Genomic DNA, 24,570 nt, shown 5'->3' with positions numbered 1-24,570 from the left:
AGCTATAACTGTGGCTTTGCAGTTCCACGTGTCAAATCTCTGTATTATCCTGCTTTTGGCATTTTTTGCCATAAAAAAAACTGTAATAGTGTCTCCCTGACTGGTCATACACCAATATATCTGTTTAAAAGAGTCTGGTGTAGGCCAGAAAAATAGAACTGTGGTTTTGCAGTTCCGCGGGTCAAATCTCTGTATTATCCTGTTTTGGGCATTTTTTGCCGGAAAAAAAACTGAAATACTGTCTACCTGACTGGTCAGACAACAATATATCTATTTAAAAGAGTCTGGTGTACGCCACATAACTATAACTGTGGTTTTGCAGTTCCACGGGCCAAATCTCTGAATTATCCTGTTTTTGGCATTTCTTGCCATAAAAAAAAATGTAATAGTGTTTCCCTGACTGGTCAGACACCAATATATCTGTTTAAAAGAGTCTGGTGTACGCCACATAACTATAACTGTGGTTTTGCAGTTCCACGGGTCAAATCTCTGTATTATCCTGCTTTTGGCATTTTTTGCTGTAAAAAAATTGTAATAGTGTCTCCCTGACTGGTCAGACACCAATATATCTGTTTAAAATAGTCTCGTGTTCGCCACATAACTATAACTGTGGTTTTGCAGTTCCATGGGTCAAATCTCTGTATTATCCAGCTTTTGGCATTTTTTGCCGTAAAAAAAACTGTAATAGTGTCTCCCTGACTGTTCAGACACCAATATATCTGTTTGAAAGAGTCTGATGTAGGACAGGAAAATAGAACTGTGGTTTTGCTGTTCCATGAGTCAAATCTCTGTATTAACTTGTTTTTGACATTTTTTGCCGTAAAAAAACTGTAATAGTGTCTCCCTGACTGGTCAGACACCAATATATCTGTTTAAAAGAGTCTTGTGTACGCCATATAACTATAAATGTGGTTTTGCAGTTCCACGGGTCAAATCTCTGTATTATCCTGTTTTTGCCATTTTTTCCTGTAAAAAAAAACTGTAATAGTGTCTCCCTGACTGTTCAGACACCAATATATCTGTTTAAAAGAGTCTGGTGTAGGCCAGAAAAATAGAACTGTGGTTTTGCAGTTCCACGGGTCAAATTTCTGTATTATCCTGTTTTTGGCATTTTTTGCCATAAAAAAAAACTGTAATAGTGTCTCCCTAACTAGTCAGACACCAATATATCTGTTTAAAAGATTCTGGTGAACGCCACATAACAATAACTGTGGTTTTGCAGTTCCACGGGCCAAATCTCTGTATTATCCTGCTTTTGGCATTTATTTGCTGAAAAAAAAAACAGTAACAGTGTCTCCCTGACTGGTCAGACACCAATATATCTGTTTAAAAGAGTCTGGTGTACGCCACATTACTATAACTGTGGTTTTGCAGTTCCACGGGTCAAATCTCTGTATTATCCTGTTTTTGGCATTTTTTACCATAAAAAAAACTGTAATAGTGTCTCCCTGACTGGTCAGACACCAATATATCTGTTTGAAAGAGTCTGGTATACCCCACATAACTATAACTGTGGTTTTGCAGTTCCACGGGTCAAATCTCTGTATTATTCTGCTTTTGGCATTTTTTGCTGTAAAAAAAAAAAAAGTAATAGTGTCTCCCTGACTGTTCGCACAAATATATCTGTTTAAAAGAGTCTGGTGTAGGCCAGAAAAATAGAACTGTGGTTTTGCAGTTCCACGGGTCAAATCTCTGTATTATCCTGCTTTTGGCATTTTTTGTTGTAGAAAAAGACAGTAATAGTGTCTCCCTAACTAGTCAGACACCAATATATCTGTTTAAAAGAGTCTGCTGTACGCCACATAACTATAACTGTGGTTTTGCAGTTCCATGGGTCAAATCTCTGTATTATCCTGTTTTTGGCATTTTTTGCCGTAAAATAAACTGTAATAGGGTCTCCGTGACTGTTCAGACACCAATATATCTGTTTAAAAGAGTCTGGTGTACGCCACAAAGCTATAACTGTGGTTTTGCAGTTCCACGGGTCAAATCTCTGTATTGTCCTGTTTTTGGCTATTTTTGCTGTAAAAAAAAACTATAATAGTGTCTCCCTGACTGGTCAGACACCAATATATCTGTTTAAAATAGTCTGGTGTACGCCACATAACTATAACTGTGGTTTTGCAGTTCCACTGGTCAAATCTCTGTATTATCCTGCTTTTGGCATTTTTTACCATAAAAAAAAATGGTAATAGTGTCTCCCTGACTGGTCAGACACCAATATATCTGTTTAAAAGAGTCTGGTGTAGGCCAGAAGAATAGAACTGTGGTTTTGCAGTTCCACAGGTCAAACCTCTGTATTATCCTGTTTTTGGCTTTTTTTGCCGTAAAAGAAAACTGTAATAGAGGCTCCCTGACTGGTCAGACACCAATATATCTGTTTAAAAGACTCTGGTGTATGCAACATAGCTATAACTGTGGCTTTGCAGTTCCACGTGTCAAATCTCTGTATTATCCTGCTTTTGGCATTTTTTGCCATAAAAAAAACTGTAATAGTGTCTCCCTGACTGGTCATACACCAATATATCTGTTTAAAAGAGTCTGGTGTAGGCCAGAAAAATAGAACTGTGGTTTTGCAGTTCCGCGGGTCAAATCTCTGTATTATCCTGTTTTGGGCATTTTTTGCCGGAAAAAAAACTGAAATACTGTCTACCTGACTGGTCAGACAACAATATATCTATTTAAAAGAGTCTGGTGTACGCCACATAACTATAACTGTGGTTTTGCAGTTCCATGGGTCAAATCTCTGTATTATCCTGTTTTTGGCATTTCTTGCCATAAAAAAAACTGTAAGAGTGTTTCCCTGACTGGTCAGACACCAATATATCTTTTTAAAAGAGTCTGGTGTACGCCACATAACTATAACTGTGGTTTTGCAGTTCCACGGGTCAAATCTCTGTATTATCCTGTTTTTGGCATTTTTTACCATAAAAAAACTATAATAGTGTCTCCCTGACTGGTCAGACACTAATATATCTGTTTAAAAGAGTCTGGTGTACACCACATAACTATAACTGTGGTTTTGCAGTTCCACGGGTCAAATCTCTGTATTATTCTGCTTTTGGCATTTTTTGTTGTAAAAAAAAACTGTAATAGTGTCTCCCTGATTGGTCAGACAACAATATATCTGTTTAAAAGAGTCTGGTGTAGGCCAGAAGAATAGAACTGTGGTTTTGCAGTTCCACATGTCAAACCTCTGTATTATCCTGTTTTTGTCTTTTTTTGCCGTAAAAGAAAACTGTAATAGAGGCTCCCTGACTGGTCAGACACCAATATATCTGTTTAAAAGATTCTGGTGTATGCCACATAGCTTTAACTGTGGCTTTGCAGTTCCACGTGTCAAATCTCTGTATTATCCTGCTTTTGGCATTTTTTGCCGTAAAAAAAACTGTAATAGTGTCTCCCTGACTCGTCAGACACCAATATATCTGTTTATAAGAGTCTGGTGTAGTCCAGAAAAATAGAACTGTGATTTTGCAGTTCCACGGGTCAAATCTCTGTATTATCCTGTTTTTGGCTATTTTTGTCGTAAAAAAATCTGTAATAGTGTCTCCCTGACTGGTCAGACACCAATATATCTGTTTAAAAGAGTCTGGTGTACACCATATAACAATAACTGTGGTTTTGCAGTTCCACGGGTCATATCTCTGTATTATCCTGCTTTTGGAATTTTTTTGCCGAAAAAAACCTGTAATAGTGTCTCCCTGACTGGTCAGACACCAATATATCTGTTTAAAAGAGTCTGGTGTACGCCACATAACTATAACTGTGGTTTTGCAGTTCCACATGTCAAATCTCTGTATTATCCTGTTTTTGGCTTTTTTTACCATTAGAAAAACTGTAATAGTGTCTCCCTGATTGGTCAGACACCAATATATCTGTTTAAAAGAGTCTGGTGTAGGCCAGAAGAATAGAACTGTGGTTTTGCAGTTCCACATGTCAAACCTCTGTATTATCCTGTTTTTGGCTTTTTTTGCCGTAAATGAAAACTGTAATAGAGGCTCCCTGACTGGTCAGACACCAATATATCTGTTTAAAAGATTCTGGTGTATGCCGCATAGCTGTAACTGTGGCTTTGCAGTTCCACGTGTCAAATCTCTGTATTATCCTGCTTTTAGCATTTTTTGCCGTAAAAAAAGCTGTAATAGTGTCTCCCTGACTGGTCAGACACCAATATATCTATTTAAAAGAGTCTGGTGTACGCCACATAACTATAACTGTGGTTTTGAAGTTCCACGGGCCAAATCTCTGTATTATCCTGTTTTTGGCATTTCTTGCCATAAAAAAAAATGTAATAGTGTTTCCCTGACTGGTCAGACACCAATATATCTGTTTATAAGAGTCTGGTGTAGTCCAGAAAAATAGAACTGTGATTTTGCAGTTCCACGGGTCAAATCTCTGTATTATCCTGCTTTTGGAATTTTTTTGCCGAAAAAAACCTGTAATAGTGTCTCCCTGACTGGTCAGACACCAATATATCTGTTTAAAAGTGTCTGGTATACGCCACATAACTATAACTGTGGTTTTGCAGTTCCACGGGTCAAATCTCTGTATTATCCTGCTTTTGGCATTTTTTGCTGTAAAAAAATTGTAATAGTGTCTCCCTGACTGGTCAGACACCAATATATCTGTTTAAAAGATTCTGGTGTATGCCACATAGCTTTAACTGTGGCTTTGCAGTTCCACGTGTCAAATCTCTGTATTATCCTGCTTTTGGCATTTTTTGCCGTAAAAAAAACTGTAATAGTGTCTCCCTGACTCGTCAGACACCAATATATCTGTTTATAAGAGTCTGGTGTAGTCCAGAAAAATAGAACTGTGATTTTGCAGTTCCACGGGTCAAAACTCTGTATTATCCTGTTTTGGGCATTTTTTGCCGGAAAAAAAACTGTAATAGTGTCTACCTGACTGGTCAGACACCAATATATCTATTTAAAAGAGTCTGGTGTGCGCCACATAACTATAACTGTGGTTTTGCAGTTCCACGGGTCAAATCTCTGTATTATCCTGCTTTTGGCATTTTTTGCCGTAAAAAAAACTGTAATAGTGTCTCCCTGACTGGTCAGACACAAATATATCTGTTTAAAAGATTCAGGTGTACGCCACATAACAATAACTGTGGTTTTGCAGTTCCATGGGTCAAATCTCTGTATTATCCTGCTTTTGGCATTTATTTGCCATAAAAAAAACAGTAATAGTGTCTCCCTGACTGGTCAGACACCAATATATCTGTTTAAAAGAGTCTGGTGTACGCCACATTACTATAACTGTGGTTTTGCAGTTCCACGGGTCAAATCTCTGTTTTATCCTGTTTTTGGCATTTTTTACCATAAAAAAACTGTAATAGTGTCTCCCTGACCGGTCAGACACCAATATATCTGTTTAAAAGAGTCTGGTGTACACCACATAACTACAACTGTGGTTTTGCAGTTCCACGGGTCAAATCTCTGTATTATCCTGTTTTTGGCATTTTTTGCTGTAAAAAAAACTGTAATAGTGTCTCCCTGACTGGTCAGACACCAATATATCTGTTTAAAAGAGTCTGGTGTAGGCCAGAAGAATAGAGCTAAGGTTTTCCAGTTCCACATGTCAAACCTCTGTATTATCCTGTTTTTGACTTTTTTTGCCGTAAAAGAAAACTGTAATAGAGGCTCTCTGACTGGTCAGACACCAATATATCTGTTTAAAAGATTCTGGTGTTTGCCACATAGCTATAACTGTGGCTTTGTAGTTCCACGGGTCAAATCTCTGTATTATCCTGCTTTTGGCATTTTTTGACGTAAAAAAAACTGTAATAGTGTCTCCCTGACTGGTCAGACACCAATATATCTGTTTAAAAGAGTCTGGTGTAGGCCAGAAGAAAAGAGCTGTGGTTTTCCAGTTCCACATGTCAAACCTCTGTATTATCCTGCTTTTGGCATTTTTTGACGTAAAAAAAAAACTGTAATAGTATCTCCCTGACTGGTCAGACACCAATATATGTTTAAAAGAGTCTGGTGTAGGCCAGAAAAATAGAACTGCTGTTTTGCAGTTCCACGGGTCAAATCTCTGTATTATCCTGCTTTTGGCATTTTTTGCCGTAAAAAAAACTGTAATAGTGTCTCCCTGATTGGTCAGACACCAATATATCTGTTTAAAAGAGTCTGGTGTACGCCACATGACTATAACTGTGGTTTTGCAGTTCCACGGGTCAAATCTCTGCATTATCCTGCTTTTGGCATTTTTTGCCGTAAAAAAAACTGTAATAGTGTCTCCCTGACTGGTCAGACACCAATATATCTGTTTAAAAGTTTCTCGTGTACGTCACATAACTATAACTGTGGTTTTGCAGTTTCACGGGTCAAATATCTGTATTATCCTGCTTTTGGCACATTTTGCCGTAAAAAAAAACAGTAATATTGTCTCCCTGACTGTTCAGACACCAATATATCTGTTTAAAAGAGTCTGATGTAGGCAAGAAAAATAGAACTGTGGTTTTGCAGTTCCACGAGTCAAATTTCTGTATTATCCTGTTTAAGGCATTTTTTGCCGTAAAAAAAACTGTAATAGTGTCTCCCTGACTGTTCAGACACCAATATATCTGTTTAAAAGAATCTTGTGTACGCCACATAGCTATAACTGTGGTTTTGCAGTTCCACGGGTCAAATCTCTGTATTATCCTGTTTTTGCCATTTTTTGCTGTAAAAAAAAACTGTAATAGTGTCTCCCTGACTGTTCAGACACCAATATATAGGTTTAAAAGAGTCTGGAGTAGGCTGGAAAAATAGAACTGTGGTTTTGCAGTTCCACGGGTCAAATCTCTGTATTATCCACTTTATGGTCTTTTTTACATAAAAAAAACAGTTTGAGTGTGTCGCTGACTGTTCAGATCCAAATATATCTATTTAAAAAATATGGTATACCTAGTAAATTAGAACTGTGGTTTTGCAGTTCGACTGTTTAAATCTCTGTATTATCCAGCTTTGGCCTGTTTTACGTAAAAAAAACAGTAATAGTGTCTCCCTGTGTGTTCAGTCACAAATATATCTTTTTAAAAGATTCTGGTGTAGGCCAGACAAATAGAACTGTGGTTTTCCTCTTCCACGGTTCTAATCTCCTTTTTATTACCCTTTTTCCATTGATAGTGCGAGTGTAAGCTATTTTACTTCATTTACAATGGGCAAGACGCGTGGCAAGGGATGTGGAACTGGATGTTCTTGTTCTGGTGCGTGTAGAGGACGGGGCCGTGGCCAAGGTGAAAATGTGCCACAACAAACAGCCACATCTTCTCGCTCCCACTTTTTGACCGAATTACTAGGGAATCACACTACAACACCAGTATTGCGAACTGATCAGTGTGAACAGGTTATTAATTGGATAGCAGATAATACTTCCAGTTACCTGGGCACCACCACCTCCGGTCTGTCTTCCACACGGTCAACTCTTAGTAGCCGTGAGTTTCGACCGCATACTCCTCCTCACCCTGATGCTCCTTCCTCCCACCATGCCGAGTGTTGTCAGACAGCAACTGATCCCACACTTGGACACTCTGAAGAGCTGTTCACTGGTCCATTTCCATATTTGTGCCCCTCGCCTGCTCCGCTTGAAGTGGTGGAAGAGGAAATCCCATGTAGCTATGCCCAAATATTTGAACTGCCATGGCCACAGGAAGTCGACGCTGGCAATTTGTCACAAGAGGTGGACGATGACGAGACACAATTGCCACGAAGTGAGGAGGAGGATCGTGGTGTGCAAGTGGAAGAGGAGGAGGTGGTTAATGATCTAGTAACTGACCCAACGTGGCAGGAGGACACGCAGAGCGAGGCCAGCAGCACACAGGGGGAGAGAGGCAGAGTACCCCAACAGGCAGGAAGAAGCAGTGCGGTGGCCGTACACAGAAGGCGGGAAACAGATCCCCGTAACACCAACACGAGGGACGTTGCCAGTACAACCGGTAGGTCTTCCAGAGTCTGGAATTTTTATAAAGACTCTGCTGATAACCCCAAAAAGGCCATTTGTACCACCTGCCATGCCAGCAACTGCAGGGGTGACAAAACTAGCAGCCTGACAACCACCAGCATGATCAGGCTCATGGCAGCAAAGCACCTGACTTTGTGGGGCGAACCCAAAGGTCCACAACCAGTGTCAGCGGGTGTCACCACTGCTTCTTCCGCTGTTTTGTGTGTGATAGAACCCCCTGTTGTGCGTGCAAGTCAATCCCCTGTTCATACTGCATGCAAAGATGCCCCCTCCTCTCAGTCTTCACTTGTTATGGCAGTTTTTCAAGAAACAGCATCAAAGTCCACGTCCACGTCCCACTGCAGCGTTCAATTTTCATATCCCAGAGCTTTGAACGAAAGCGCAAATTCACAGCCAACGCCCCACAGGCCACAGTGCTAAATTCGCACATTTCACGACTGCTTGCTGTAATGCACACGCCCGGACTGACTGGCGTGTGCGTGTTTATGTAGTGATTCCACTGTGCAATGAACCGGAGAGTGCCTGGAGGGGCGTAACTAAGTATCTGCCAGTGCACCAGGGAGGAATCGAGCCGAGGAACCAGGGTCTACTCCAGGTCAGATTCCGGACACGGCTGTTGACCCACACCGGGGAATACAGGAACAGGCAGACTAGAGCGCAGGCTGGGTAGGGTCCAGTACAGACTGGGAGACAAATTCGAAACCGCAGACGCGGTGGACAGGGCTGAGCAAAGCGAAAACTGCAGACGCGGCGGACAGAGCTGAGCAAAGCGAAAACCGCAGACGCGGCGGACAGAGCTGAGCAAAGCAAAAACCGCAGACGCGGCGGACAGAGCTGAGCAAAGCGAAAACCGCAGACGCGGCGGACAGAGCTGAGCAAAGCGAAAACCGCAGACGCGGTGGACAGAGCTGAGCAAAGCGAAAACCGCAGACGCGGCGGACAGAGCTGAGCAAAGCGAAAACTGCAGACGCGGTGGACAGAGCTGAGCAAAGCGAAAACCACAGACACGGTGGACAGAGCTCAGCAAAGCGAAAACCGCAGACGCGGTGGACAGAGCTGACCAAAGCGAAAACCGCAGACGCGGTGGACAGAGCTGAGCAAAGCGAAAACCGCAGACGCGGTGGACAGAGCTCAGCAAAGCGAAAACCGCAGACGCGGTGGACAGAGCTGACCAAAGCGAAAACCGCAAACGCGGTGGACAGAGCTGAGCAAAGCGAAAACCGCAAACGCGGTGGACAGAGCTGAGCAAAGCGAAAACCGCAGACGCGGTGGACAGAGCTGAGAGAAGCGAAAACCGCAGATGCGGTGGACAGAGCTGAGCAAAGCGAAAACCGAAGACGCGGTGGACAGAGCTGAGCAAAGCGAAAACCGTAGACACGGTGGACAGAGCTGAGCAAAGCGAAAACCGCAGAGGCGGTGGACAGAGCTGAGCAAAGCGAAAACCGCAGACGCGGTGGACAGAGCTGAGCAAAGCGAAAACCGCAGATGCGGTGGACAGAGCTGAGCCAAGCGAAAACCGCAGACGCGGTGGACAGAGCTGAGCAAAGCGAAAACCGCAGACGCGGTGGACAGAGCAGAGCCAAGCGAAAACCGCAGACGCGGTGGACAGAGCTGAGCAAAGCGAAAACCGCAGACATGGTGGACAGAGCTGAGCAAAGCGAAAACCGCAGATGCGGTGGACAGAGCTCTGTACACACGGAACAGACTAGAAGGGAAAGGCAGAACCAGATACCCACAGGGTACTTGCAGAGAAGTAGCGAGTGGACCACAAACTCACAAACCGAAGTACAGTGACAACGAGCAGGAGTTAGGTACGAGTTCAGACTCTGCAGAAAAAGGGAAAGTACGGACTTAGAGAAAAACAAAACAGGCTAGGAGAGTATTCTGACAAGAACAGGCACAGCAGCAAGATACAGGAGCGAGTTCACACAGGCCTGGAAATACAGCCTCCAGGATAGGCAGAAGACAACAGGCTAGAAGATAATACAGACAGGACACAGTTCAGACACGGGAACTGATACCGAAGGCAGGAAACATAAACGGGACCTGGAATATCAGTGACCAAAGGCCAACTGACAGAACACAATGCTCAGGCAGGGATTCATTGGAGCAGCTGGGTTAAATACCAGATGGCAGACAGCAATAGGCTGAGGACGCACAAGGGGTGTGTCTGCAGCAGGTACAAAAAGCAGGAAGTGATCGGGCGCCGCCCTTAAGCAGCAGACACAGAGGCAATCAGACAGCATGGAGGGAAGCCAGGCTAGCAAACTGGACTGGAGATCAAGTGCGCGCTCTTGCACAGTGGGAGATGGACCACTATGCAAGAACGCCGCCAGGTATGTTACAGTACCCCCCCCTTACGCCCCCTCTTCTTCAGGCCTGCCAGAATGTTCCGCAGGGAATTCGAGGGCCAATCCTTTACTTCAAGGAGATCACTTCCACTGTCCACTGGAAAAACTGGTCTCCTCTGGTTAGCTAGGATGCTACCTCCTATCCAGCCATCCTCAGCAACAGACGAAACGGGTGGAGTACCAGGAATAGCACACAAGGAAGTCTCTCTCCACTTATTATTAGGTAGCACCCCAGAGGGTTCAGGAGACAACTGAAAGCCCTCCGACGGGTTGGAGGGGTGCAGAGACTCGAGGGTAACCTCTGCTTCGGTATACATCTTGTCAAGCTCACAGGATGAAATGGGCGAGGTATCAGGTACAAGGTGTAGAAATGTCACTGTCTCTTTGTTATCAGGTGGTACCCCGGAGGATTCAGGAAACAACTGGGGGTCCTCTTCCTGGTCGGAAGAGTGCAGAGACTCGGGGGTAACCTCTGCTTCGGAGTACACTAGGTCGGACTCACTGGAAGAAGCGGGCGAGGTATCAGGTACCGAGTATAGGAGAGTCTCTGTCCATTCGCTATCAGGTAGCACCCCGTAGGGTTCAGGAGACAACTGGAGGTCCTCAGCCTGGTCGGAGGGGTGTAGAGACTCGGGGATGACCTCTGCTTCGGAGTACACTTGTTCAGACTCACTGGATGAAGCAGCCGAGGTATCAGGTACCGAGTATAGGAGAGTCTCTGTCCATTCGCTATCAGGTAGCACCCCGAAGGGTTCAGGAGTCAACTGGAGGTCCTCCGCCTGGTCGGAGGGGTGTAGAGACTCGGGGGTAACCTCTGCTTCGGAGTACACTAGGTCGGACTCACTGAATGAAGCGGGCGAGGTATCAGATCCAGGATATAGGAAAGTCTCGGTCCATTCACCACCAGGTGGCACCCCGAAGGTTTCTGGAGACAACTGGAGGTACTCCACCTGGTCGGAGGGGTGTAGAGACTCGGGAGTAACCTCTGCTTCAGAGTACACTAGGTTGGACTCACTGGACGAAGCGAGCAAGGTATCAGGTACAGAGTATGGGAGAGTCTCTGTACTTTCGCTACCAGGTAGCACCCCGAAGGGCTCAGGAGACAACTGGAGGTCCTCCGCCAGGTCGGAGGGGTGAAGAGACTCATGGGTAACCTCTGCTTCGGAGTACACTAGGTTGGACTCACTGGACGAAGCGAGCAAGGTATCAGGTACAGAGTATTGGAGAGTCTCTGTCCTTTCACTACCAGGTAGCACCCCGAAGGGTTCAAGAGACAACTGGAGATCCTCCGCCTGATCGGAGGGGTGTAGAGACTCGGGGGTAACCTCTGCTTCGGAGAACACTAGGTCGGACTCACTGGACGAAGCGGGCGAGGTAACAGGTGCAGAGTATAGGGAAGTCTCCCTCCAATAGTCATCAAGTGGTATCACGGGGGATTCAGGAGGCAACAGGGGGTCCTCCGGTGTGGATTCTGGGTGTGCAGCAGTCTCTTCGGGCAGGAGAACTGGTGCACTACCCATGCACATTACCCATTGGGGCTTCTCCGGGATACAGGGAGATGAAGCTTCAGTAGGGACTTCAAGGTTAGGGTCAGGAGGTCTCAGGGAGGACAGACCCTGGCGTGACGGCTTGCCTCTACGTCTAGCACGTCTGGATTGCCTCTTGAGGTTGGGAGAAGTATTCCGGAGAGTGTAGTCACCCTGTGAGGATTCTGGGTGGGCAGTAGTCTCATTGGGCTGAAGGACTATTGCGCTACCCACACACATTACCCATCGGGGCTGCTCCGGGATATTGGGAAGTGAAGCTTCAACAGGAGCCTCCGGGTTAGGATCATAGAAGACCATTAGAAAGGCCACCAGGAAGGCCATTATGTCCAGGACGATAGGATCCTGTGCGTCCCATAGGGGGGTGATCCAATTCAAGGCATCACACGCTAGGTAAGACATCATGAATCCCACCTTAGCCCGATCTGTGGGAAAACATAGATGGTAGAACTTGAAGTGTAGCATGCATTGCTCCACAAATGCACGGCTCTGTCTTGGATCCCCATAGTAATGTGGCGGATCCGCAGGAATGAGTGCAGAAAGATCCATCTGGACGGGTGCGTAATTCGCCTGGAACTCAGCTAAGGAAAATTTTTTTTTTTATTTATTTATTTTTAATGCACGTATTCGCTGGAAAACGTCTCAGAGAGCGAAGGCCGTGGGGCTCAACGGGAACCATGGCCTGAGCATGCTGTAATGCACACGCCCGGACTGACTGGCGTGTGCGTTTTTATGTAGTGATTCCACTGTGCAATGAACCGGAGAGTGCCTGGAGGGGCGTAACTAAGTATCTGTCCGATCCGACCAAAGTCGCACGACGGCATACGACACCAGTGCACCAGGGAGGAACCGAGTAGAGGAACCAGGGTCTACTCCAGGTCAGACTCCGGACACGGCTGTTGACCCACACCGGGGAATACGGGAACAGGCAGACTAGAGCGCAGGCTGGGTAGGGTCCAGTACAGACTGGGAGACAAATTCGAAACCGCAGACACGGTGGACAGGGCAGAGCAAAGCGAAAACCGCAGACGCGGTGGACAGAGCTGAGCAAAGCGAAAACCGCAGACGCGGCGGACAGAGCTGAGCGAAGCGAAAACCGCAGACGCGGTGGACAGAGCTGAGCAAAGCGAAAACCGAAGACGCGGTGGACAGAGCTGAGCAAAGCGTAAACCGTAGACACGGTGGACAGAGCTGAGCAAAGCGAAAACCGCAGAGGCGGTGGACAGAGCTGAGCAAAGCGAAAACCGCAGACGCGGTGGACAGAGCTGAGCAAAGCGAAAACCGCAGACGCGGTGGACAGAGCTGAGCCAAGCGAAAACCGCAGACGCGGTGGACAGAGCTGAGCAAATCGAAAACCGCAGACGCGGTGGACAGAGCTGAGCCAAGCGAAAACCGCAGACGCGGTGGACAGAGCTGAGCAAAGCGAAAACCGCAGACACGGTGGACAGAGCTGAGCAAAGCGAAAACCGCAGATGCGGTGGACAGAGCTCTGTACACACGGAACAGACTAGAAGGGAAAGGCAGAACCAGATACCCACAGGGTACTTGCAGAGAAGTAGCGAGTGGACCACAAACTCACAAACCGAAGTACAGTGACAACGAGCAGGAGTTAGGTACGAGTTCAGACTCTGCTGAAAAAGGGAAAGTACGGACTTAGAGAAAAACAAAACAGGCTAGGAGAGTATTCTGACAAGAACAAGCACAGCAGCAAGATACAGGAGCGAGTTCACACAGGCCTGGAAATACAGCCTCCAGGATAGGCAGAAGACAACAGGCTAGAAGATAATACAGACAGGACACAGTTCAGACACGGGAACTGATACCGAAGGCAGGAAACATAAACGGGACCTGGAATATCAGTGACCAAAGGCCAACTGACAGAACACAATGCTCAGGCAGGGATTCATTGGAGCAGCTGGGTTAAATACCAGATGGCAGACAGCAATAGGCTGAGGACGCACAAGGGGTGTGTCTGCAGCAGGTACAAAAAGCAGGAAGTGATCGGGCGCCGCCCTTAAGCAGCAGACACAGAGGCAATCAGACAGCATGGAGGGAAGCCAGGCTAGCAAACTGGACTGGAGATCAAGTGCGCGCTCTTGCACAGTGGGAGATGGACCACTATGCAAGAACGCCGCCAGGTATGTTACAGTACCCCCCCTTACGCCCCCTCTTCTTCAGGCCTGCCAGAATGTTCCGCAGGGAATTCGAGGGCCAATCCTTTACTTCAAGGAGATCACTTCCACTGTCCACTGGAAAAACTGGTCTCCTCTGGTTAGCTAGGATGCTACCTCCTATCCAGCCATCCTCAGCAACAGACGAAACGGGTGGAGTACCAGGAATAGCACACAAGGAAGTCTCTCTCCACTTATTATCAGGTAGCACCCCAGAGGGTTCAGGAGACAACTGAAAGCCCTCCGACGGGTTGGAGGGGTGCAGAGACTCGAGGGTAACCTCTGCTTCGGTATACATCTTGTCAAGCTCACAGGATGAAATGGGCGAGGTATCAGGTACAAGGTGTAGAAATGTCACTGTCTCTTTGTTATCAGGTGGTACCCCGGAGAATTCAGGAAACAACTGGGGGTCCTCTTCCTGGTCGGAAGAGTGCAGAGACTCGGGGGTAACCTCTGCTTCGGAGTACACTAGGTCGGACTCACTGGAAGAAGCGGGCGAGGTATCAGGTACCGAGTATAAGAGAGTCTCTGTCCATTCGCTATCAGGTAGCACCCGAAGGGTTCAGGAGACAACTGGAGGTCCTCCGCCTGGTCGGAGGGGTGTACAGACTCGGGGATAACCTCAGCTTCGGAGTACACTAGGTCGGACTCACTGGAAGAAGCGGGCGAGGTATCAGGTACCGAGTATAGGAGAGTCTCTGTCCATTCGCTATCAGGTAGCACCCCGTAGGGTTCAGGAGACAACTGGAGGTCCTCAGCCTGGTCGGAGGTGTGTAGAGACTCGGGGATGACCTCTGCTTCGGAGTACACTTGTTCAGACTCACTGGATGAAGCAGCCGAGGTATCAGGTACCGAGTATAGGAGAGTCTCTGTCCATTCGCTATCAGGTAGCACCCCGAAGGGTTCAGGAGTAGTGTTGAGCCACCCCCGTAGTGTTCGAGTTCGGTTCGGTTCGTCGAACACCCGTGTGTTCGCCGAACTGTTCGTCGAACTGTTCGTCGAACACCTTCGAACACCGTTAAAACCAATGGCAGGCAAACAAAAACACATAGAAACACATAGAAAACACCTTCAAAGGTGTCCAAAAGCTGACAAACTGCTCAGAAGACACAACTAACACATGGAAAAGTGACAAGTACATATAGTCATGTGAAAAGAAAAGAGGTGGAGGAGTAAAAGGAGGGGGAGACACAGATATAGGCATGTCATGCCCTTCTAAAATCCAAAAAGTGAGAAGCCGAGACGGCCAGTCCGCTCCTGCCCGTGCCACCTCCGTGTCGCCGGGTTTGTGCCAGAGCCGCGGTGAACCCTGACGGCCAGCCCCCCTCTCCCAATACTGGTGCCTGTCCGCTGGTGGGTCGAGAGAGCCCCCCTGTGGTGGAGGCAGCTCTAAGCTTTTTAATTTAAATTGTCCCTCTAATTTGAATGAATACACTTTAAATCCATTTACAAGGATCTATTGGAGGGCAAGTCTCATGCCAGCAGCCGCGTAATTCCAGCTCCAGTAGCGTCCACTAAAGCTGCTGCAGTTAAAAAGCTTTTATAAGGATCAAGCTCAGCTGTCCACCGCAAGGCATCCTAGTGCCAGTCCCAGCCCCTATGCCTTGGGGTGCCTCCTGATGCTCTTCACTAAGTATCCCGTGGTCCCGAAGCATTTCCTTTGAAAAAATTAAGTGTCCAAACTACAGGTGGTGTAGCTTGCTTAACAGCCGGGATAATCCGCTGACTAGCAGACACTGCTACTAGGCACAAAGTATTTCCTGTGCTAGATGCAGTTAAAAATTTGTAAGTAGATACTCTCGTTGGATGCTGAGAAAGCATTCCATAGAGTCTCCTGGCACGCCATATATGATTCTCTTAAAAAGCTTGGGGTAGGGGTCTAGGGGACCCTTTTATAGCCAAAATCACGGCCCTGTATCACAATACGTCACCTAGGCTGAAGATAAATGGAACTGTAGCACCGAGGGCTCGGTTGCTACAGACGTATTGCACCTCACCCAGAGGTGTGATATCTCACTCTCAGATAAGGATGGAGTGTGGATCAGGACCCGACAACTGCATGCATTACACCACATTGCCGTGGGGCAGGGCGACCAATATGCCCCTGAGATGGGCACGACAGTCCCTGTCCCTGGCTGGAGTGGGGGGAGGGAACACTGAGGAAGGGGAACCCTGCAGTGCAGGAGCAGGGAGGAAGCAGTTCCTGGGTGCATTGAGAAGGGAGTATAAAAGGTGGGCACCATCTTAGTTCAGTGCAGAGAAGTCTGAGCAGAAGTGTCAGGGAGCAGGGGCTCTGCATGAGCTCTGCTCCGGAGGCGGGCCTAGTAACAGAGGCCCAGGCCTGCAAGAGGGAGAAGGAAGGAAGAGGAGCGGAGAAGGCTCCAGGAACGAGGAATGAAGGGATCCCAGGGGTGCGGACGGGCGAGTCGCCACCGCACGCCCGAATCCACCTGCGTGGAGGGGTCAGGCCAAAGGGGGAGACCGGTCCCCGAACTAGTGGAGGCAGGAAACGACCCTCAGCTAGAAACCGGAGGCTCTGACATTTTATGTGGCGCAGCCCCTTGCTCCACCCGCTAGGAAGGCACCACATAGGGTCAGGGAAACTGGCGCCAAGTTTACCAAGAGGAGGCCCGAGGCAGCCGGACAGAAGTGTTGGTAAGAAAGGCCAGACAAAGGACACACAAAGGGGGTCCTGTGAAGCGCTCCAAAGTTATTTCGGAGTTGTCTGAGCCCCTCACCTGGTGAGCACAGTACGACGTGGGCAGCCGTTACCTGCAGACGTGGTCTGGATAATAAGAACTGTGAGTAAAGGCCCTGAACTGCATCACTGACTCCGTGTCGTTACTGCTGCTGCCCTGCACCATCACCCCCATCCTCCGCATACACTGCCCTGAGGCTATACTCCTCCCGTGGGGAGTTATGCTACGCTCTGCTGCACCCACAACACCAGCCTTAGCGGTCTGCCCTGTAGCGGCGGTTCACTCTGACCGCAATCAACGGGTGGCGTAGTCGGACATTTAAACATCAAAACCACATAAATAGTTCCGCCACTGGTTTGACCGCCCTGAGCCACGGAACCGGATCGCCGCCACGAAGACTACAACCACCAGCATCCACCAAAAAGGGTCCGGCTCCGGGTGTCCCAAGGCCCAGGGGGTGCGTCAGAACATTTTCATCACCTTTCACAATCACCAATGGGACAAGGCAGGGATGTCCTCTGTCCCCTCTCTTATACATCCTAGTGACGGAGCACCTGCTCTCATCAATTCGCCATAACCCCAATATTAGGTGGATTGAGGTGGGAGGCACCGAGTACAAGTGCTCTCTATTTGCTGATGATGTCCTAGTATATATCACTCAATCACATATATCCATCCCTGCTGTTATGGCTGAAATAGATCACTTTGTTACATGGAAAAATTTTAAAATCAATGCAGCGAAGTCTGAGGCCCTCGATGTCTCCCTCCCTATATCCATATAGGATTCCATCCAGTCCAACTTTCCCTTTGCCTGGCCCTCACAGGGTATCAAATACTTAGGAATTCCTATTCATAGAGACCTCTCCCATCTATGTTATCTTAATTTTGGGCCCTTTATTGAACAATTCCATACAGACCACGGTTGGCAAGTTAGAACTGTAAGATTCACTACGTGAACCACTGGTGTTTTGTGGAAAAGCACATGTACACCGCGTTCCAAATTATTATGCAAAAAGTGTTTAGGAGTGATAAGGGAAGAATTTGTTTGTTTGTCAGTTAAACTCATTGATGGTGATGTGTGTCAGGGCTCTTTATATCACTGTAAGCAATTGCAGACACCTGTGCTAATTAGTTTGGCAGGTGTGTCCAATGAAAGGCAAGACTACTTAAGAAGGCTCTCTCACATTATTAAGCAGCCTACATTTTCTGCCAAAATGGGAAAGAAAAAGGATGTGTCGGCTGCTGAGAAGCAACAAATTGTGGAGTGTTTAGGTCAAGGCATGACTACAATCAACATTGTGCGATGATCAGGATGAAGTGTCTTGGCAATCAAGAAGTATGTAGCTGATTCACAGTACACACGTGTGCGTGCTGATAAGGGCAAATTGAGGACTCTTTCCTACAGGCAATTACGTCAGGTTGAAAGAGCAGAGGCAAAAAAGCCTTGTCATAGCAGCAGACAAGTTTTTGAAGCTGCTTGTGCCTCCAACGTCCCCCGAACAACAAGATGCAGGGTCCTTCAGAGGTTTGCAGCTGTGCATACGCCATCCTGTCGACCTCCTCTATCCACTTCACACAAGCAGAAACGGCTCCAGTGGGCCAAACATTACATGAAGACTGATTTCAAAACTGTTTTGTTCACGGATGAGTGCCGTGCAGCGCTCGATGGTCCAGATGAATGGAGTGGAGGATGGCTGGTTGATGGACACCCCACGCAATCATGGCTACAGCGCCAACAAGGAGGAGGTGGAGTAATGTTTTGGGCTGGAATCATGGGGAGAGAGATTGTCGGCCCCTTTAGGATCCCTGAAGGCGCTAAAGATGAACTCCATAATGTATGTGGATTTTCTCAAACAGCACTTCCTGCCATGGTTCAAGAAGAAGAACCGTGTATTTCACAGCAAGATCATTTTTCTGCATGATAATGCACCATCTCATGCTGCACATAAAACATCTGCATCTCTGGCTGATATGGGCATAAAAGGGGACAAACTTATGGTGTGACCCCCATGCTCCCCTGACCTCTACCCCATTCAGAACCTTTGGAGCATCATTAAAAGGAGTGTCTATGATGGCGGGAGGCAGTTCACATCTAAGCAACAGCTCTGGGAGGGTATTCTGTCCTCATGCAAAACAATTGAAGCAGAAACCATCCAAAACCTGACAAATTCAATGGACGAGAGAGTTCAGAAGCTCCTTTCGAACAAGGGGTCCTATGTGAAAATGTAACATCACCTAGAATAAAGTTTTGAGTTGAAAACTGTTTGATTTCAGTTTCTAACAACCTGCTAATGCTTATAATTTCAAAAATGACCATTTTTTTGGTCTTTATTAAAATGAAAAGATTGATCGAAAAGTTTGGGGGATCTAAGAGTGTGGCAACCCAGTAGTCATGATTACTTCGAATTCTGACAATATGAGGGTCATGCTGCAGGTAGTGCAGCAAGAAGGCACTTATGTGTCTTGCGCATCTCGGAGCCCCAAAATTATTTTCCGGGCTAGATGCAGCTAAAAATTATTTTTAATTTTAAATCTGGTGAAGCTTATTATAGATGGCCTAATAGGATCAGTGCTGCACACTGCTACAAAGCCCAAATTATTTTCCAGTCAAGATACAGATAAACATGATTAGTAATTTGAAAGCTTAAAATGGTTGGTAGGGTGATTTTAACCAATCATCAAGCTTTTACTCTCCCCAGGATGACACAGGGGTAGAAAAGTCGTTTCGGATCCATGATTTGTTCATCTTTATGAACGTGAGTCTGTCTACATTATCAGTGGAGAGCCGCGTGCGCTTATCTGTCAGCACACCACCAGCAGCGCTGAACACACGTTCAGACAGAACGCTGGCTGCGGGGCATGACAAGATCTCCAAGGCGTAAGTGGCTAGCTCCGGCCATTTATCCAGATTGGAAGCCCAAAAAGAGCAAGGGTCCAGTGACACAGTCGTGGCTTCAATGTTTACTTGGAGATACTCCTGTACCATCGTCTCTAGGCGTTGACTATGTGTCAGACTTCTTGTCTCCTGTGGCCTTGCAAAGGATAGGCTAAAAAAGTGGTGAAATGATTCCGCAAAATTGATGTTACCAGCAGATACTGTGGTTCTGTTACGGTTTGAGTGCTGAACACTTGACGGTCCCACGGTTGGCAAGTTGGAACTGTGAGATTTACTACGTGCACCACTGGTATTTTGTGGAAAAGCACATGTAAGATTCTGCAACAGTCTCTGCTGATACTCCTGTATGCGTGCATCCCTTTCTATGGCAGGAATAATTTCTGCAAATTTACTTTTGTACCGGGGATCTAACAGTGTGGCAACCCAGTAGTCAGGATTATTTCTAATTCTCTCAATTCGAGGGTCATGTTGCAGGTAGTGCAACAAGAAGGCACTCATGTGTGTTGCGCATCCAGGAGCACCAAGTCCCTGTTGTGTTGGTGGCGAGGTAACAATCATGCTTCCTTCCTCTGTCCTCTCCCCCCAACCTCGCACAACATAAATGTGATCAAGGGCTCCCTCATCTGATGAGTCTTCCATCAGTTCGTCCTCCACTTCTTCCTGGGCTCCTGCACCTTCCTCACTAGTTTGGCTGCTACCATGCGCCCTGGTAAAACCATCTCCCCCACCCTCACATGCCTGCTGCCTTGGTGCTGCCGACCGTCTGGACCTTGCAGATGTTAGCCCTTCCGCATACAACTCCTCCTCCTCTACTTCCTCCACCTCCTCTTGTGCCACCACCTGACTCCGAATTCTGTTTAACATGTGCTCCAGCATGTAAATCACCGGAATAGTCATGCTGATAATGGCATCGTCAGCACTAAACATCTTCGTCGCCATTTCAAAACTGTGCAGAAGGGTGCATAGGTCCCTGATCTGAGACCACTCCTCCAGCGTGATTTGCCCCACCTCTGAATCTCGTTGGCCCAGGCTATACATCAGAACGTATTGCACCAGGGCTTGTCGGTGCTGCCACAGTCGCTGCAACATGTGCAGAGTTGAATTCCACCGGGTAGGCACATCGCATTTTAGCCGGTGAAGTGGCAGGCCCAACGACTTCTGTAGAGATGTAAGTCGCTGAGCTGCGGGATGCGAACGGCGGAAGTGAGCACACAGCGACCGTGCCCTCTGCAGAAGGCCATCTAGTCTGGGATAGTGGGCTAAAAATTGCTGGACAACCAGGTTCAACACGTGAGCCATAAAAGGCACGTGTGTGACATTGCCCCGGCGAAGGGCCGCACCCAGGTTTGCAGCATTGTCGCACACGGCCTTCCCTGGTTTCAGGTCCAGTGGAGACAACCATTCATGAAATTGGTCCTCCAGAGCTGACCACAACTCCTCAGCTGTGTGACTCACATTTCCCAGACATTTCAATGTAAAAACCGCCTGATGACGTTGAGCCCTACTGCCAGCATAGTAAGGAGGTGTGCAGGATCCCTTCTGCGCAGTTAGAAAGCTTGTGGCATGACCAGACAGGCTTTGGGTGCAGGTGGAAGACCGAGAGGAGGTTGAGGAGGCAGAAGCAGTGGAGGAAAAATGACATAAAGAGGATTGACGCACAACTCGTGGGGACGGCAAGACTTGGACAGCAGCCCCTTGTCCTGCTGTCACCATAGTTACCCAGTGCCCAGTCAGCGACATGTAACGCCCCTGTCCATGCCTACTCGTCCAAGTGTCTGTGGTGAAATGCACCCTGTCACACACAGAGTTTCTCAAAGAAGCGGTGATGTTGTGTGCGACATGCTAGTGGAGCGCAGGCACACCTTTCTTTGAGAAGTAGTGCCGACTGGGCATCTGGTACTGGGGCACTGCGACGGACATAAGGTCTCGAAAATCCTCTGTGTCCACCAGGCGGAAAGGCAGCATTTCTGTAGCCAAGAGCTTGCAGATGGTGAAATTCAACCTCTTAGCTTTCTCATGGCTAGGAGGAAATGGTCTTTTACTTGTCCACATCTGAGGGACCGAGGGCTGGCTATTGTGCTTAGACGGGGTTGATAAGGGTGTCCCCGGCAAACTGCCGGTCTGTGAGGAAGATGCAGGCGGACATGTTAGGTTGCCTTGATCCAAAGGTGGTGCTATCGATGTCGGACAGCGCTCAAGACCAGCTGGTGTTACCACCTCCAAAGAAAATGATGACCTGCCAATCACGCTGGCTGTTGCGGGTAAAGAGGTGGCAGGTCTGCGCCCCAAAACAGGTGTGACTGCTGTCCCCCCAGTCACAGAGGATGAAGAGGCCGCGGATGCACAAGATATGGCAGACGGTGGTTGGCCCGGCCGGCTAGACCGCATTGTAGCACACTGAGCTTCCCACTGCAACTTATGCTTCATGTCCATGTGCCGGTTCATGCATGAAGTACTCAAACTATGTATTTTTTGGCCTCTACTTAGCTTTTGCTGACAAATGTTACAGATAACACGAGTTGGGTCATCTTTATCGATCTGAAAAAATGCCCAGGCTATGCAAGGCTTAGCACCCATGCGACCTGAAGAGCCACCACGACTTGTGGTGAGAGGCAGAGTTGTGTTTGAGGATGCAGTTGTTGACGTGCTTCCAGTACTACGTCTCTGTCCAGGAAGGCGCAACCTGACCTCGTCGTCACTAGCATCTTCCTCCACCTCCTCTGCTGACCTCATCTCTTGGCTGACTGTGGGTTGACAGTAAGTGGGATCTCCGACCTCATCATCATCACCCTGTGCGTTATCACACCCATCGTCCTCAGAGCCAACCTGTTCCTGCCCTGACAAAAAACTAAAGTTGTCGCTCCAATCAGGTATTTGAGTCTTATCATCGTCTTCCTCATTGTCTCCACCAACAGGAGTTACAGTTTGGGAATGAGGGTCTACATTATGGTCAGAACCTTCTGCGTCTGGTCCTGGATCCGACTCATAAAGATTCTGGGCATCAGTGCAGATCATTTCCTCGTCTGGATTCACAGAAGCGCTGGAGTCGACCTCTGATTCCCAGGCTATAGTATGAGTAAACAGCTCTGCAGACTCAACCATCTGTTCTACCTCATACTCAGACGGGCAGCTGGAGATTTGGGAGCTGTGAGGAAGCAAGTGCGATTTGGGTGACACCTTTGAGGACTGGAGTATTTGTGATGTTGAAGTTGATGTGGAGGAGAGCCCACTTAAAGGAGCACTTGATATCCGTTGAAGCACCTGCTGTTTTTGTGCCTCATCTGGAATTTGTAGCGATTGGCGTGGCCGTAAGAAAGGGATCTTATCACATTGTCCGCTAAAAGAAGTAGACATTTTAGTTTGGCTGAAAGATGGTCTTTCTTCTGCAGCTACCCCACGGACACAACCTTTTTTCCCCTTCCCAACACGCCTATTCCCCTTTCCACCAGCAGCAGGCCTTTTTCCACTCATTTTGGTGGTTAACTAATTCACAACTCTGGAGTTGTTTGCACAAAAAAACAATGGATGGTAACCGAGCAGAGTTGAGTGGCCAAACTGTGGTATTAGGCCAAAACTATTGGCTGGGTTAGATGCAGAAAAAAATTATTTTTAATTTGCAACCTGATGGAGGTCAGTATAGATGGACTAATAGACCAAGTCCCACACACCGCTAGAAGCCCAAATATTTTTTCAGAGCTAGATGCAGAAAAAATTTTTATTCAATTTGCAACCTGATGGAGGTCAGTATAGATGGACTAATAGACCAAGTCCCACACACTGCTAGAAGCCCAAATATTTTTTCAGAGCTAGATGCAGAAAAAAATTATTTTTAATTTGCAACCTGATGGAGGTCAGTATAGATGGACTAATAGACCAAGTCCCACACACCGCTAGGACCCCAAATATTTTTTCAGAGCTAGATGCAGAAAAAAATTATTTTTAATTTGCAACCTGATGGAGGTCAGTATAGATGGACTAATAGACCAAGTCCCACACACCGCTAGAAGCCCAAATATTTTTTCAGAGCTAGATGCAGAAAAAAATTATATTCAATTTGCAACCTGCTGGAGGTCAGTATAGAAGGACTAATAGAACAAGTCCCACACACTGCTAGAAGCCCAAATATTTTTTCAGAGCTAAATGAAGAAAAAAATTATTTTTAATTTGCAACCTGATGGAGGTCAGTATAGATGGACTAATAGACCAAGTCCCACACACTGCTAGAAGCCCAAATATTTTTTCAGAGCTAGATGCAGAAAAAAATTATTTTTAATTTGCAACCTGATGGAGGTCAGTATAGATGGACTAATAGACCAAGTCCCACACACTGCTAGAAGCCCAAATATTTTTTCAGAGCTAGATGCAGAAAAAAATTATTTTTAATTTGCAACCTGATGGAGGTCAGTATAGATGGACTAATAGACCAAGTCCCACACACCGCTAGAAGCCAAAATATTTTTTCAGAGCTAGATGCAGAAAAAAATTATATTCAATTTGCAACCTGCTGGACGTCAGTATAGAAGGACTAATAGAACAAGTCCCACACACTGCTAGAAGCCCAAATATTTTTTCAGAGCTAAATGAAGAAAAAAATTATTTTTAATTTGCAACCTGATGGAGGTCAGTATAGATGGACTAATAGACCAAGTCCCACACACTGCTAGAAGCCCAAATATTTTTTCAGAGCTAGATGCAGAAAAAAAATATTTTTAATTTGCAACCTGATGGAGGTCAGTATAGATGGAGTAATAGACCAAGTCCCACACACCGCTAGAAGCCCAAATATTTTTCAGAGCTAGATGCAGAAAATTTTTTTATTCAATTTGCAACCTGATGGAGGTCAGTATAGATGGACTAATAGACCAAGTCCCACACACTGCTAGAAGCCCAAATATTTTTTCAGAGCTAGATGCAGAAAAAAATTATTTTTAATTTGCAACCTGATGGAGG

The sequence above is a fragment of the Phyllobates terribilis genome, unplaced genomic scaffold (assembly GCF_046119375.1).
Source record: "Phyllobates terribilis strain yellow unplaced genomic scaffold, ASM4611937v1 Scaffold_11__3_contigs__length_659146591, whole genome shotgun sequence".
Classification (NCBI taxonomy): domain Eukaryota; kingdom Metazoa; phylum Chordata; class Amphibia; order Anura; family Dendrobatidae; genus Phyllobates; species Phyllobates terribilis.
This window is presented reverse-complemented; position numbering follows the sequence as displayed.